Source organism: Drosophila pseudoobscura, chromosome 2 (assembly GCF_009870125.1).
Source record: "Drosophila pseudoobscura strain MV-25-SWS-2005 chromosome 2, UCI_Dpse_MV25, whole genome shotgun sequence".
NCBI classification, from domain to species: Eukaryota; Metazoa; Arthropoda; class Insecta; order Diptera; family Drosophilidae; genus Drosophila; species Drosophila pseudoobscura.
Genome location: NC_046679.1, coordinates 22863831 through 22878912, shown reverse-complemented (window position 1 = coordinate 22878912; position 15082 = coordinate 22863831).

Below are 15082 nucleotides of genomic sequence, written 5' to 3'. Positions count from 1 at the left end.
TATTCACCTTTACGCAAGATATTTCCTTATCTCCTATGTTTTATATTCCTCAGTTGTCCAAGTTGTGTGTTACAATAGGCATTGCCATAGATACTTTACTGAAGTACTGGTATATGGGCTCGGTATCCTAAAAGATCCGCGTACTTCCCTGGACATTCCTTAGCCCTTGACATACGAGTTTCTCTGCCTCTCTGTCTAACCAAACGTATCACTGACCCCTTGCCTTAATGTTACTTGACCTCTCGGCTGCAACTTATGTTTTTTCTCTGCTTGGCACTGCCACTGCCACTGTCCCACTCCCATTTTCATTTCCACATGCTTAATGCTCGTTTCGCTTGGACCTCGCTCTGACCTCTGAGTGGTGGCTGCCACAAACAGCAGCAGCAGCAGCGGCAACAACAGCGACTAAACACATTTCAACATGCTAATTAGTTTGAGGGGGGGCTGCCGAACCACAGAGGGGACAAGGTGGACAGGGCTGCCTGCCCGCAAAGCTTTTTGCGTTTATTTCCCATGCGTTGTTCATTATTATAATTTTTCGTGCTTTTGTGTCTGGTTTCTGTTTTTGGCCAGGTTTAATTAATGATTTGCTAAGCTGGCAGAGCACCCCAATAGTCCATTCCCTGTATTCCCTATGTGGTGGGCTTTGTCTACTCGTACGCCAGGGTTAATTGGGTGTCAGGGCTTTGGCCACCATCATCCCTGGACACCGCCTCGGAATCCGTTCGGGCCATGTCCAATTGCGGCCGTCGAAAGCAGAATGCGCTGTTGCCGTTGTTGCAATATAAATGGACATGTGTCTGTGATGTGTGGCAGTCCTCTACCCCATTCACTCTTTTTCTCTCTCTCTTATTCCGCCCGGGAGTGTGAGTATGCTGGCAACACGTGGCAGCCACAAATCGCGAAACGGGGCGCCCCCCAATCAGCTTTCATATTGTTGCTGCAACTGCTCTTTTCCGGTGCCACGTTTCTGTTACACAAAGCACACCACAGTATATACCTGCATATTAAAAAATATATTTATTTATATAAGCGCATCTGTGTATGTGCACTTGATTTTTATTGCCTTGCCACGCACTTGCAATATTTATAACATTCACATTGTGAAATATCATTTTAGCATACTAAATTAAAGTTAACTAAATTTTGCTAGGGAATATGACACTGAACTTGCGATAGAGGAAACAGATAAAGCCTTTGATAAATAAAAATCCTTTTAGCCTGCCTAATGGGTGGCTTTGTATATCTATGGATTGATGTATCACACCTAGGAGTACCTAAAACATTGTCCGAAATCCAGAGAACACTATCAGTGTATGCCGGAGGGAATCCGTTTCAATCGCTAAAAACTCTTATATTCTATACATAAGAAGTCACTTACCATTTTATGTATTTTTCGTAATAGCTTATTCAGATATTTAAACTTCTCTGCTTTTTAAAAGCAAAATGTTCAAAACTGCTAGCTGTTTTTTTTATAGCTTTAAAACTATTCTTGAAGAAGAGTTCTCACAAACTTTTCGAAATAATATATACTATTACACACTATAATTTAATTACACTCTGAAACTTAACCTTTTCCTTTTTTGGTTAATGGTAAGACATCCATTTATAGCTGCGAAAATGAAGCTAGCATTGGTCATAAAAATAGTTGACTAGGGGTTCGTAAAATATTTCAGTCACGTTTGGTTTCCATAACCCTGATGTAGGCAGCGAGATCTATTAAAAGAAATACGGAATTTTAAACATTAAATGCACCCACATTTCCCAATGTTGAATATTTAGATTTTCTTCCCACTGAAGCTCTAATTTTCCCCACCTATTTCCCGATCACGATGTTAGAGTATCTCCATTCTCTAACTTGCACTTGAATGAAATTATTTCTCATTCAATTCTTTTTTATTGTTGTCGAGCTCTCCCAGCGTGCATTTGCATGTGACCGATTGAGGTTTATGAATATAAATTGTTTGTTAATTAAATGCAACAACAGCAACAAGCAGACAGTGCTGCGGCAACAATGGCTTGCAACGGCCAGCGGCAAACGCTGTGGGATGATTCGATGGTTGTATGGTTGGACGGGCGGATACTTGGATACTTGAATGGTTGGTTGGTTGGGTTGGCTACGCTTTAATACCGGAAATTGATTAAAAGCTCATTTCATTTGCCTGCCGTACGCTTATGTTGCAGTTGCAATTGTTCGTGTTGCTGTTGTTGCTGCGGCAGTGATGCGGCTGATGTTTCAGTTGTTGCTGTTGCTGTTGCAGTTGCAATTGTTGTTATGGGCCCCTCCTTGCTGTCATAATTTGCCGTTTGAAATGATTATGGTGCCTCTCACACACACGGACGGTAATTGCAATTGCTGATGTTCGTATACCCTTTGTAGCGGTATTTTGATTATCAGATCAGATGCCATGCCACCCGCAAGGAGTAGATTTCTGGCTGAAACTTTGCACATATACTGGTAAGTCATATGGCATTTGCAAGGGTATCCCAAGCTGTAACTGAAGTTGGGGCAGCTGCCACTGCTGCCTCTGTTGTTTCTGCTGCAGCTGATGTTTCTACTGTTGCAGAGGAAATATTAATGCACAACATGCAGAGTTATGGCTATGATTTCCACTGCAGTTGTGGCCCCGGCTTGTTAATGCCCCAGTCTTACGCTATACATTTCATTATTAAATTGCCCCTACCTCTGGAATCCCTTGAAATATCCGATTCGCAGGCGATTGTTTGTCCAGTGGCCAATTAATTTTGCACACTTTGCAGCAGCAACATCAGCAGGATGGCCAGCAGCAGCAGCATGATTATTATAATTGAGTTGAATGGAGACGGAGACGGACATGGAGATGGAGCCAAGACATGGGTAAAAGTCGAATTGTAAGCCGAGTGCCTAATTGCAGGATTAACGCTGGGACTTGAAAGATTAGTAGACGGTTTCATATCTTTCTTTTTGGCTTAATTTCCTGCCCGACTAAATTTGCTGATTCCCCTCAAGCTTGAAATAATTTTGCAGAAACTTATCTCATTTATTTTTATCGGTGTGGAACAACCCCTAGAAGGTCGAGTCCGCACAGTCCACACATTTATGGCAACTGGGAATTATTTATTTTCCAAAACATTTGCCCAGAATATGGCCATGTAATGGCCAACTTGAACTCCATGTCCCACCCCAAATATTGTTACTGTTTTTCCTCGCACTCTCTCGCTCTTTTTCAGCGTGTCTTTCTCCTTCTTTTGGTCATAACTTTACTGCCAATTTCAGCAAGTCGGGAAAGTTGGCCGACTCTCGCACTTACACGTATTTACGTTGCGATTTTTATTTCCTGTAATTTTTACGATATTACTTATTTTTATGCAGCACACAGCGCTCCGAGAGAGGCTATACAGGGGTGTAACTGGGGGTTTGGGGGTTATATATGCACGTTTATATGACCCAGCAGCATTTAGCTTTCATTTTGAATTTTATGCCATTTTTATTGCTTGTTGTGCGCCATGTTGCTGTCGTCAGTCGTCGTCTGCGTCCGCGTCGTTGTTGCTGATGGCAGCCGCATTATTGGTTTTTGAAACTCGAGCTCGGGCCCAAAACAGAAATTAAAATATAAAATATAAAGTCAGGGGAGTGCCAGACACAGTGCCCATCTTCACAAAGGGAAAGAGAAAGAACAAAGGAGTCTCCCCATTCTCTTGACAGCAACTCATTTCGAATATTTCCCAATCACCAATCCCCATACCCATTCACAGCCGCAGCAGCAGCAGCAGCAAACATTATTCAATTGGAATTTAACGCTGGTTAATATTTGCCCTGCCCTGCGAGTATTACGTATTGTTTTTACAGTTGCTCGGCTTACTTATTTTCTAGCATTTGTTATTATTTAATTTTAATATTTATGCAGCGTGTCTGGCGTGACTATGGCGCATTATAATTACCTCCGACAACAACCGCAGCAGCAGCAGCCACACCGATAAGCGGGCCCCGAACAATACGAGTTCCCCATCGAGTGAATAGACCCGTATACTTGATATTTCGCTATGGTCTCGTTTTAGAGGCTTCGTTGTAATGTCTGACTGACTGCTTGACTACATTATATGGTATATGGGTAATGGGCAATGGGTAATGGCTACGTGCTGCTATGGGGCCCGACCTCGTTAAGTGGGTTGTGTGCACCGATACACCGATTCACCAGGCAGACCAGGCAGCCCAGGCAGCCGGCCCTCTCACTGCCTACCTACCCAAAAACACATGTTGATGTGGGCAGAGGCTGTTGCAGGCCGGCTCCTAACTTATTGTTCGAGCCAAAGTCGAATGTGTCCCAATACAATTGGCCAATTATCGGCTATTTCATGCTGCATTTCATCCCAGTTTTTCTCGGAAGGGAATTTTCCAAGTTGCGAATTAAATTAATGGAAATTTTAGAGATCATTAGAGATAATGCATTTCTATGCGAAATATTTCTCAATTTGAATTTGTGTCTCATTGGAGTTTAGTACATGAATGTATATAAAAAGGTGTGCGAACTTATTATTGGATAACCATTATTCGGCGATTGTATTGATTGGGAAAATTAGAATTGCCTAATTCACGAATAGATTTCAACAACTCACCAATTACAAACGAATTGTTCCAACCTATTGAATATAGTTGGTTTTATCCACAATTTGAAAGGAGTTTTCTAGAAACAACCCACCATCAAGATTCTCTTCATTTGTACAAGTATAAATAGTGAATTCCCTCCCTCTTCCGGTACCCCCGGAGTGGTGCACATTGATGTGTCTGCAATTAAATACACATTGAAACCTTTGTAAGACCCGATAATCATCTCGATGTCTGGGCCTGGCCGACTGTCCGGCTGTCCACCTGCCCCCGGACACAGTCGTTCGTTGTTTGTTAATGTCTGCACCATTATTTGATTTATATTTTCCATATAAACACTCCAGCGCTGCCGCTTACGAGCATTGATGTTTGTCCAGCTCGCAATCGCTCAGAGACGAAACCAGTTGGTCACTCGACCATTTCGGAGGAGGATTGGATTGGATTGGATTGGGAGATGGAGAGACAGGCAGGCAAGGCACCACGAGTATGAGTACCAATACGAGTGCTCGTCAGGCGCTCGTCAGTGGCCATCGATCAGGCGATGGTAAATGTTTTTCCAATTTATTTTCATGCTTTACTTGGGCCAAAGAGTGACTCGTTTCAGGTTTAGTTTTCGTTACGTTTCGCTTCAGTTTCAGTCTCGGTTTAGTTTTAGTTTTTCGTGCAATTAAATTGAGTTATTTGCGTTTTGTCTGGTCAAAGTTCTGGGCCTCTGTCTCTGCCTCTATCGTCTCTGGCACGGAGTCACTCTCTATGTGTCCATTGGGGTCTGTCCGTTGTGTCCGCTCTGTCCGTCTGTTGCTGCTTTAAATTGAATTGGCCTTTGTGCGGACACTCGTACTGGTACTCATGTATGGCATACATGTTCCCATTCCCGATTCGTCCACACAATAAAATCCAAACAGAGCGACGCTTATTGAATAAATAATCGAATAAAATATGCTGCTGCTGCTGCTGCTTCTACTCTGCGACTACTTCTGCTTCAGCTTCTGCTCTTTTTCCACTCGTTTTTTTTCGTGTTGCAAAAATATCCAATTTCCAATTTCAAATTCCAATTATATTGCTCTACGCTTTTTATATTATTATTGTGGCTGCTGCTGCTAGTGCTGCTACTGCTGTCGCCAGCATGAGCAATGAAAAATCAATATTGACTTGAATGTTGACTGAGAGAAGGAGAATCTGAATGTCTGGCAGACGGAAACACACACGAACAGCTCAATAAGGGTCCAGGGCTCGCTCTGAGGAAGTTTGGCTCCATGACAAAGTTACTTGCTTTCAGCCAAGTCAAGGCAAACAAACCCGTCTTCTACGGTTTCCCAGCTCCCTCCCTCCCCAGCTTCCTCCATCGTCATCCTCATCATCATCATCATCATCATCATGGGAATGTCCATAAGAACATGCTGGCAAGCATTTCTTTTGTGCAACCATGAGGCATGTGTGTGCTTGTGGCATGGAAATGCAACTGCCAAGTGCAGCATCTTATAAAGGAAAAGTTTCTAAGTTCAAATAGTTGCTTGATACCATTGCCATGCAAGAATGTTCAACCTCCTGGGGATGGCACATCTGTGTACTCCTGAAAGTATGCAATGAAATGTATTTTCTATATGTTTATGGAATTAATAAATTAAAATTCAAGAAATGCTTAAGCTTTTTGCGAATCTCAATGCGAGATTTTATTAAAAAATGTGCCTTTCGCTTGGAACTAATTTATTAGGGATCAGCATGTTTGTTGAAGAGATATTAATTGCAATTAAAACTGAATATTAATGTAAACCTAAATATACAAAAGAAATACAAACAGACCAGATCGGAACTTCATAGAGAGGCGAAAAATTACCCAATCGAATATATATATGTAAACTTTATGGATTCAAAGGCTAGTCTACCTTTGCTACCCTATCATTCGGTGCTGGTTTCTGCTTTTCAGACTCATTGCGCATACGCCCTGTCCGCCTATGCCAAGAACCTGCCAGTGAATTGCTTTCTGCCCCGCAGCTCGAGGGCATCTCTTTTCAGTGAAGATTTCCTCACTAATTGCTGGCATGTTACAAAGCCAAATGGTCACATCCGCTGCGCTCCCTTCCGCTCTGCTCGTGTCGGGTCCACGTCCACTCTGCTCCATTCACATTCAGGGCCCTTCAATCAATTGAAAATCGTTTTTATTTTAGCTTAGTCAAAGCGGAAATGTTACTCAGCAGCAGCAGCAGCATCCACAAGAGGCGGCAGCAAATAAATTGCTTAATTACAAATATTGTAGGAGCCGGCTCGGGTCCTAGGAAGTGTTGCTCCCGAGAACTTCCCAGACCAAGCCAAAGGCAGCGCGTACTGCTGGCTGTCATGCAAATTAGCAAGAAAAATTGCATGCCAAATGTTGTTTGTGTAGTCGCAGCCAAGTCAAATGTCTATAATTTAAGCAGAAAACAAGCGACAGATACATGCAGCAGCAGCAGCAGCAGTACTGTGCAGCAGCAGCAGTGGCAGTGGCAGTGGAAGCCACAGCAGGCAGCAGCCAGCATCAGCAGAAGGCAAATCTCTTGAATTTTTTCTTGCCATTTTTCTGCTGTTTTCTGCTGTTGCAAAATTTATACACGAGGCTGCACAAAAAGTCCAAAAGAAAAACCAACTTTACTGGCTGCTGCTGGCTAATTTGCCACAGCAGGCAGTGGAAATTGTTGATGTGCAAAAATGCTGGTTGTTGCTGCATTTGTTGTCTTGTAAATGCCATAAATTAGTTTGTGTCAACAGACGCAGAAAAGCGGAATTAAAAATTGTATTTTTAATTTTATTTTATTTCTTCTTTTAGCCGCCAAAGTTTTGTTTCCCCCTTTTCCGCAGCCAGAAATTCAATTGAATTTATTATGTTGCCCACGGCTTTGGATTTGCTTTTGGCTTTGGCTTGGCTTGGGCTGATAACTTTTTTCTTTTGGCTATAGTTTGCATATTTTTGGCATTGGCATGCACACAAAATTATTGGCCATATATTTGGGGCGCTTATGGCGCACAAGCTGTGAAGGTCGTGTGGGTGGGCGACGGGTGGTTCGGCGTGGGCTGCCGTTGCTGCCATTGCCACAAGAGCCAAAATCAATGAGCACACACACACACACAAGAGAGAAGAGATTGGAAAATTTGATAAATGCCATTGGGAAAATGTTTTGTAATGTCCATTGGACAATAAAAGCAAATTGAATTATATAAATGGGAAATGCTTGCGTAAATTGTTGGCATTCGCATTCGTAGATGGAGAAACAGCAGCAGTTGGCAGCGAATGAGTTCTGAATGCCGAGTACCGAAGAGCACTTCACACATAGATGATTTTTCATGCGTCATGAATCTGTGGGGGATTTTCAAAGGATTCTTCTAAATTTTCATTGTGGAAAATGTGCAAAGTTCTATTCACTACTCCAGCTTTTAGAGAACGCTATTTAATAGAACCTTCTCTATTTCTAGATGAAAAATTACACAATTATTTGTATGCAGGGAAAGCTGTCGGAGATACAGCCCCCTCTGCTCCCTCACCTTGCTATTCTCAGATATATTATAAGTATTTTTCTGTCATAGATTGAGTTGTCTTGAGAGCTCATTACACTTCTTCTGGGTCTTCATTGTCCGATGTCATCCGCTGTCATCCATGGCGCCCTCATGCAGCCCGACAATTTGTCAAGATTTCCGTTGAGCGCCATTTCTAGTCAGTCCAACCGAGCGAAACGCATTCACTTCAAGGTCCACTTAAGCAATATCTCTACCCTGTCCCCAGAACCTATCCCAGCCCCTGCTCCTGCCCCTGCCACTGTCCCTGTCCCTGCCCCTGGCTCTGTGTCTATCCACTGCTCTGACATTCTGTGCTGTCTCCATTCTGTGGGTTCAAGCAATCCAACAAATTGCCATGCATAGCCCCAGCACATAAATAAAATGCCAAAAATCCTAATTGTAAAAGTTTTCATTTTATGACAAAATTATAACAATTTATTACGGACGTAGATCCCACCCACATGGGGAGAGAGCTCTACTTGGGTGGCTCGTTAGGGCAATAAAAAAGACGGAAAGAAAAATGAAATCAATGGCAGGGCAGGGAGAAGCGTTCGCGAGGAATTTGCTAGCAACAATGAAAAGCTATAGAAAACCTAGAAAAGCAAAAGGAAATCCCACAATTCACGAACAACAATGGCAAATAAATTAAATTAGTCACAAGCATATTTCAAAATTGTACGAGTACACACAAGTATATGGCCCCAGTCCCCAGAAACGATCTATATAAATCGTTCTCTCTCTCTCTCTACCTCTCTTTTTCACTGTGGGTGTTTTTTCTCAAGAGCTAGTGCTGGGGGCCAAGGATGCAGGCCAGCAAATAAAACATAGAAACACAGAGAGCCAGGTCTGGTCCGAAACGAGAGACATTTTTATACGTACTTATTTTATTTTATGTATGCCGTGGGCGAATGTTACATAAAACTCGTTTATGGCCAAAAAGGGTTGGGTTCCGGTTGGGTCTACGGAAGTTTTACGACAGCCTGTGCTAGTGCTACTGCTGCTCGTTCTTCTTCTTCTACTGCCGTTGCAACAATCTCTACTGCAACCCCAAAATTTCATTCCATAAAAAGATATTTTTCTTATTCCCGAACTTTTTTTGGTAACTTTTTTGTTTGCCAGCGCCTTTAAAGGAGTCTTCGACATGCTAGACGCAAGCAGGATATGCCGGGGACCACCCACCACAGTTCGCCTCAGATACAAAAACACACTCACACAGAATCAAACACGCACACAGATACTCTCCGGAGCACCCACACAGCTGCACACACCGACACGGACACAGACACTCAACGGCACCTAACGACATAATAAAACCGGCATTTTTATGCATGTCTGAGTAACTTCATGAGCCAGACCAGACCGGTGCCAGCTCCCTGCCCTCCCTGTATCCAGTCCCCATGGTACCACGCCTTGCAGGAGTTTTCCTTCCCGCCCCTACCCCTTCAGCCAGTCTCCCCCCGCTTCGCTTGCAGACAGGCGGCTGTCTATTTCAGGTTCATTGGAAAAAGCCTGCTTCTTCTGCGAAAGGTTTCCCGTAGGTTCCACTCGAGAGAGATTTTGCGCAGCTCTCTTTGGTTTTCTCTCCCTCTCTCTCAGTCTTGGTGTCTTTCTCTGTTTCTCATTCAGCTGAATATGTGAGAGAGCCTGCGCATTGGACGGGCGTGTCACAGGAGCAGCAACAATAGCATCTGAAAGATACAACAATAAGCCGCATTTTGGGAAGGTCGTTTGCGAACAGTTGTAAAATGGCCCAAACGGCACAGCTGGACCGCACACTCACACACAAACGTACACACCCAAAGAGAGAGCAGGAGAGAGTGCAAAAAGAGAGCGAAAGAGAGAGAGAGAGAGATATATACATATAGAAGAGGGTCACACATTTATGCAACGAGGCGTCGACCGGCATGTAATTAACTTAAGCCGAGCCCGGCCCCGACGATGTCGATGTCGATGGGTGGGATGGGATGGGTTGGGATGGGATATGGTCTCGTCTGGGATGGGCTGTCGATGGGCGAATGCCGAGACATAAGCCGATCCAGACGGGAGAGACAGAGACCCAGACGGGAGAGACGAGACACAAGTGTGCGCCATATACACAGATACTTGTACACTCATACAGATGTTCATATGCCACGTTAGATGCGAAAAATGGTAGTACGAATAAGTATATGTATATATGTATGTATGTGTAGGTATGTTTTTGGGAAAAGCAAGGGTCGGCTATATGCCATGTATAACTCGAGGTCGTTTGCCGGCACTTGCTCAAACAAATGAGGCACAATCCGTACATACATACATCCTACATACCATTACCAAGAGCAGCATGTTGGGGCATGGATGGATTCATAAGTAGGGGCACAGGTGGGGTCAAAATTATAGGAAAGCTGAACGGAAGACAAACATAAAAGCAATTGAAGTGGATCTTGTACCTGCTCCAATTAAGAATCCCAACTCTTTGTTTATTATCCAATAAAATACCATGACAATTATAGTTAAAGAATAAAGGAATAAAGGAAGAATAAAGCCTCTAAGAGACTGAAAAGCGAGCTGGCCATGGATGCTAAAATAATGATGCCCTGTTTTCCACATAGCACATGTGACCACGTTCTGGCACTACTAATAATTTGACCCCAGCTGTAAAGGTTGCTATTTAGGAGCACATGTTCATACATATGTGTTAGCGGAAAGTTAACAAAAGTGCCAGGCCCATTGGCACATTGTTGTTATAACATATGCTGCAGATATATACATATATACTCGTATATATACATGTGAGTATATGCACATGCTGTGCGGACGATTGTGCTTGCACTACTTCAAAAATAAAAGTATTAAAATGAGAAAACGAAACACTTGCGACAACAATGCTCAGATGTTGGGGAGGCACCTCACCTCACCTCCTCGTCCTCCTCCTCCACACATGAGGCACCGGTTCTCCATGCCAGATGTGTGTACTCAACTCAGAGAACTTTGGAAAGCCTTTCTTGGCGGAGCCGGAGCCCAAGCAATGCCATATGAATATTTCAGGGCAGCGATGATGAAACTCCATTAGCTTCCGTTTTTCGGGAGGGTAAATATGTTGACATATTTTTGTTATGTTTTATTTTGGAATGTGTCTAAATGAAGAAAAATATTTGCGCTGGAAATTAAATAGATTAGTATCTACAACGAATATGTTTGGGGCAGGAATGTGTGAGAGGAATTTAAACACAATATAACACCTATTTTGACACACCTATTCGTACTACACTGCCATTCCATTGGGACTCTTTCGCCCAGCTCTTTCTTCAGCCTACCTACAATCAACTATCAAAAGTTCCCTATTGTCCAGAGAGTCTTTCAATTTCCAATTATAGGCCACACCTCTTGATCAGGTAACCATTAGAGTCCTCCCCAATCCTTACTCTTCTGCAGCCAGACCACTGAAGTGGGGAGAGAGCCCTAATTGAAAATTGCTGTCATGAAAAATTCACATAAACTACAATTCTAAGAAGTAGCCCAGACAATCGAATGAATTGTGTGTGTGGTGTACAATATAAATTTCAGATAACAATTGTACAATATGCATAACAATGACGAGTTCCAGTTTCAATAAACTCGTACACCCCGAACCTGATCAAAGTCTGGGGGCCCGGTCCCAGTCCCAGTCCCAGTTCCAACAAAGAACACAAGTGTTCCGGTGAGGCCCCCCAAATGAGAACCGAATTGAAGCTTTACTTTGGACCCTGACAAAAGTGTCTTAGGAGAATGGAGTGGAAAACTATTGTCTGAATAGTTGGGCATAAATCAGAATTTATGAATTTTTTTGTATTTCAATGCGAAAGATGATTTGGATATATCTTCACCGCCGTTTTGAGTGTGTGCGTTTGAAAGTGCTTAAGTAGAAGAATTTTCGAGTGCCGGCTGGCACTTCAACCCGCTCTCTGGGTCGAGACCTCGGACTCTGACTTGTAGCCGTACCCGTACCCGTACCCGTACCATTACCCTGACTCGTTCTCGTTCTCGGACGTATTCAAGTAAGACAAACAATATAAACTTCAAAAACGCTTCGTTGCATATCAAATTAATTACAGAGAGGCCCCCCAAAAAAGAGGGAGAGACCAGAGCAGAACCTACGGAACGAACGAACGAGCAGTGTCTGGCTGTCTGTCGGGCAGGCAGACTAACTGTCAGACAACCCTTGAAGATTGTTTTCTTATGCCGAGGGGCTGCATCCATCCAACGAGCCCGGCCCGAAAAGTTTTTGCACAAAAGGCGAGTTAAGCTTTTGTGACTGCAATGAAGGGCCAGGATGAGGCGACAGGGACACAGAATCTGGGAGGGAGCCCGGGCAGCGCAGGACGGGGCCTGGCACGGCGACAGCTGACAGCCAACAACTCATGCACACACAGTGAAAACTGAAGGCATAATTTATGCCTTCAAAGTGGATTGTTCAAAGAAAACTTGGAACATTTTTCCCCTGAACAACAGCAGCAGCCCGAGCACGTCCTGTCCTCAGCCTCGTCCTCTGCCTCAGCCTCTGCCTCTGCCTCATCCTCGGTTTGTTCTTGTCAACATTGAGAACAATAAAGTCGAAAAACAAGATGAATAGCTCAGGCCCAGTCCCTGACGACGAATTGGATATGCTCTGTACATTGTTTGGCTGCAGTAGAGATCTGAAGGGTTTTCTTTGGGTGTTCCCCTGAGAGTGGCAGGAAATCGTGTTTTTGATTGAATGGAAATCATAAGAGAGGAAAATAAGTGTAGGAAATAATTAAATATTTTCTTTACATTTACGAAATTACTGTGTAATTTTTGTTAGCACCCTAAAAGAAACTTTGATTGACTAGAATCCTCTAGTAAATAAAAAGATGAGGAAATTCAAAAATTAAAAATTATATTTTTAAAATTTATTTATCACTAAAAAGCTGCAAATATTCGATGTGAAGAAAAACACAAGATGACTTTTACAAGATTCAAAAGTCACTGGAAGGCGGCTGTAAAAATGGAGCCTTACAAAAGGGCATACAAAATCCTTTGAAAACTTTTTCCAGAGGAAGATGGTTTTTGTGTGTTTTTCGTTCATGACAAAATAAAATACCAGAAAAGGAATAAAAACTCAACTGAAACTGAAAATGTGAAACAAAGCGATGTGCGGCTACAGAAACACAACACAAAACCAGGACAGAGCCAGCACCAGAACCAGAACAAAAACCAGAACCCAAACCCAAACTCAAACCCAAACCCAGCCCAGAAAGGAGACTCATTCATTCCCCCAATTTCGTTCGGTGTTCAAACAGAATCGCTCGAGACCACAGAAGATTCCCTGGAAATGGGGCAGGCTGGGACGGGGATGGACGGGCCTCTCCAGGATGGGGCCCGGCATGAATGGGCAAAACTCACGCACAGCCGGCACGCCCTCTCCGACCCCTGAAATGTTATTTTAACTACATTTTGGCTTTTTTATGGCGCTTCTTCCGCCCCACCGCCACAAAACTTTATCTTGGTCTGGCCTTATGGCGAAATATTGTACATTTATTAATACATAATCATTTTCGGTTCGGCAACATGAGAACTGGCCAGGCCGGACAGCCACATGGAGATGAGAGCCGAGCCGGACCCTCTAAGGGTCCCCATGGAAAACATTCTTCTCTGCTGGGCTCTCGCCCATTGAAAATAAAGCAGTAAAATAGTAATAGATATGAGAGCTCCTGCGCGTATCTCTCAGGTCTATTGTTGGCTTAGCCCTAGCTGCCGGATTGTACGTGTTGTTCGGTTCGGCTCGGATCGGATCGGATCGGGTTCTGGGAAATCCAACCTAGTTAGTGAATTCTGAGCCCACTGCCCGAAAAATGTGTGTTTCTGGTTTTTTGTTCTGTTTTTGTTTATTTTTTTTTTGGTTTTTGTGTATTTTATTCCCAGTTTTCTCATATTTGGTTCTGCTTTTGTTTCCAACTGGTTGCTTAGTTGTGCAGAAAGGCCGATATAAATTGTTCTTCATGTTTTCGTTGCTCTGCTGCCGGTTTTGCTTCGGGGGCTAACTAGAAAAAGTTGTCTGTCCGTCTGCTGGGCTGGTTCTGCGAAATGCGAGTGTACTCTTAACCTACCGGGTATTGTCTGAACATGCCTGATAAATATTTTCATATGAATACATTAATCTGGGAATTAGTTATGAAGGCAGTCGCCTGAAGTGTTCCTGTCATGGAATTTGATACACCATCAGCCACGAAGGAGTATGAAGACAGATTATGCAACATACCAGCAGGAAGAAAGTAAAGTCGATACAGATAAGAATGGTATAGCACTGGAAACTATGGCTTAAGAGAAAACCCAAAGAAACCCGACCAGGGATGATCGATTTCCTACAAAACCACTTTCCAGAATTCGCTGGTAGGGCTTTCAATAAGAATTATCTTTCGTAGAAATCCCCTTTGCCATACTGAAAGGCATTTGAAACTATTACATATACTTTGCACTGGAATTAGGTCTACAAATTTGAAGTGACAGATACTTCGTGATCTCATTTACCTTTAATATGGTTCATTATTTATAACGATAGCAGAAATACCCCAATTATGTTAATTTTCTAGTACCAACCAATCCGCTCATCTATTCGTGGCTGGCTATTCGCAAATCACTTCCGGCCATCTGCAAACCGTTCGCAATTAGATAAAGATTCCAAATACAGATTCAGATTGGGACTATAATCACGGCCTGGGATCCCATTAGGCGAAGCTCCGACTGCGGCAGTTCCGTTCCTGTCGAAAATGGCCAGAAAAGCAACAATCGAGAAAGAAATGCTAATGAGAGGTGGACAATGGAAACGGTTCCCCAGGTCCATGTCCAGGCCATTGTTGCAAGGCCGCCTCTGGATGACTGCTTGACTGAATGACCGAATGAATGAGTGCCACCAGGGGTGGGGGGGAGACGACACAACGACACTCTCTTCATGGAGTGCGACGCACATTTCAATTGAAACCGTTTCTGGCC